The following is a 1,782-nucleotide window of genomic DNA, read 5'->3' as shown; positions in this document are numbered from 1 at the left end:
CCTGAACCTTTCACTTATGTATTTTCAACGGTGGAGTTTCTGCACACCATAGATCAAGGGTGTGGAGCTCTGCTGTACCTCAAGTTTCAATACAATTACTATTACTTTCTATTCAATTCTCTTTTATTCTTATTCCAAGATATACGTTGCACTTCAACTTGATGAATGTGATGATCTGTGACACTCATCATCATTCTCACCCATGAACGTGCGTGACTGACAACCACTTCCGTTCTACCTTAGGCCGGGCGCATATCTCTTAGATTCCCCAACAGAATCTTCGTGGTATAAGCTAGATAGATTGCGGCATTCATGAGGATCCGGAAAGTCTAAACCTTGTCTGTGGTATTCCGAGTAGGATTCTGGGATTGAATGACTATGACGAGCTTCAAACTCCTGAAGGTTGGGCGTGATGACAAGCGTAAAAGAATCAAGGGATTCTATTCCAACCTGATTGAGAACCGACAGATGATTAGCCGTGCTGTGACAGAGCATAGGAACGTTTTCACTGAGAGGATGGGATGTAGCCATTGACAACGGTGATGCCCTACATACAGCTTGCCATGGAAAGGAGTAAGAAGGATAGGATGAATGTAATAAGAAAGTAGAGATTCAAGAGGAGCACAACATCTCCATACGCCTATCTGAAATTTCCACTATTGATTTACATAAGTATCTCTATCCATTTTATTTTCTGTTTATTTTTATTAATCATATTTGATTTTCTAAATTCCATAATTTTATCCTCCTGACTGGGATTTACAAGATGACCATAGCTTGCTTCATACCAACAATCTCTGTGGGATCGACCCTTACTCACGTAAGGTATTACTTGGACGACCCAGTACACTTGCTGGTTAGTTGAACGGAGTTGTGTCCACACATAAGTGCCATAATAAGGATTCCATACAACAACAAAGAATACTACATTGATGTGATCACAATTTCGTCCACCAGTCTCATTAATGGTCTGCGAGGAGGGCTTTTTAGTCAATCCATATCAAAGAAATACCCCACATCTCTGAACGAGGTACAAGAGCGAGCGGAAAAGTACATCAACATGGAGGAAAACTCCCGATTAGGAGAGACCTCAAAAGCAGGGTTCACCCCTCGGGATAAAGACAAAGATTCCAGAAAAAAGAAAGATCGACATGGAGAGAAAATAAAAAAGTACCACAATTACACCCCTCTTCGGGGTGTCCCTTGTGGATGTCTACAGAGAGGTTTGTAACACAGAAAAAATACCACCAGCTCGACCACTCAAAGGCAAAAAAGGAGGAGGAAACCGGGCTGAATATTGTGAATACCATCGGATCCGCGGGAACTCCACCAATGAGTGTTTTGACTTGAAAAACGTCATAGAAAAGCTCGTACGAGAAGGGAAGCTAGATCGGTACCTGGCCAGCCATGAGGATGAACAAAGGAAAAGAAGAAGAGCAGATGACGTCGAACCAACCGCACGATCATCCCGGACGCCAGAAAGACACGTCCACATGATACACAGCAGATTCGCCAGGGGAGGAATCTGCAAAAGACATCTCAAAGATGTACATCACGTCGCAGAAAGGAAGGAAGCACCCAACATCCCGACAATCACTTTTACCAAGGGAGACGCATCCGGCATCGCGACAGGGCATGACGATCCCATGGTCATCACTATTATACTGGGAAACGCAAATCTTCATCGCACACTGATAGACCAGGGGAGCTCTGCCGATATCTTATTCAAAACCGCCTTCAACAAACTCGGCTTGGAATAAAAAGAACTCAGATCATATCCAG

This window comes from Arachis hypogaea, chromosome 1, assembly GCF_003086295.3.
Source record: "Arachis hypogaea cultivar Tifrunner chromosome 1, arahy.Tifrunner.gnm2.J5K5, whole genome shotgun sequence".
NCBI lineage: Eukaryota > Viridiplantae > Streptophyta > Magnoliopsida > Fabales > Fabaceae > Arachis > Arachis hypogaea.
This window is presented reverse-complemented; position numbering follows the sequence as displayed.